The following is a 212-nucleotide window of genomic DNA, read 5'->3' on the forward strand; positions in this document are numbered from 1 at the left end:
ACGAGAGAAACTGCGAGAGGAAACCCCAGGGTGAGGGGATGGCCAAGGGACTGGGAGAAGCGGCCACACCGCTGCCCTGCCGTCGGATGGCGGAGGATGGGGCGTTCCTGGCTCCCGAGCTCAAAGTCCAGTCCCCTGCTGGGGCCACTGCGTTTGGAGCACGGGCCCACCACTTACCTGTTGCTGCTGGAGGCGTCGCGCCACCGGAGTGG

General features: G+C 67.0%; 1 protein-coding gene across 1 annotated transcript in view; it reads right to left on the reverse strand.

The window, feature by feature from the left end:
* Window positions 1–206, reverse strand: part of GPR101 (G protein-coupled receptor 101) — a 3,692-nt gene extending 3,486 nt beyond the window's left edge. The window contains exon 1 of the mRNA XM_005865336.1: window positions 178–206. The gene's annotated coding sequence lies outside the window, so the exon portion shown is untranslated. The remainder of the gene's footprint in view (window positions 1–177) is intronic.
* Between the last annotated feature and the right edge of the window lie 6 nt (window positions 207–212).

The sequence above is a fragment of the Myotis brandtii genome, unplaced genomic scaffold (genome assembly GCF_000412655.1).
Source record: "Myotis brandtii unplaced genomic scaffold, ASM41265v1 scaffold206, whole genome shotgun sequence".
In the NCBI taxonomy this organism is placed as follows: domain Eukaryota; kingdom Metazoa; phylum Chordata; class Mammalia; order Chiroptera; family Vespertilionidae; genus Myotis; species Myotis brandtii.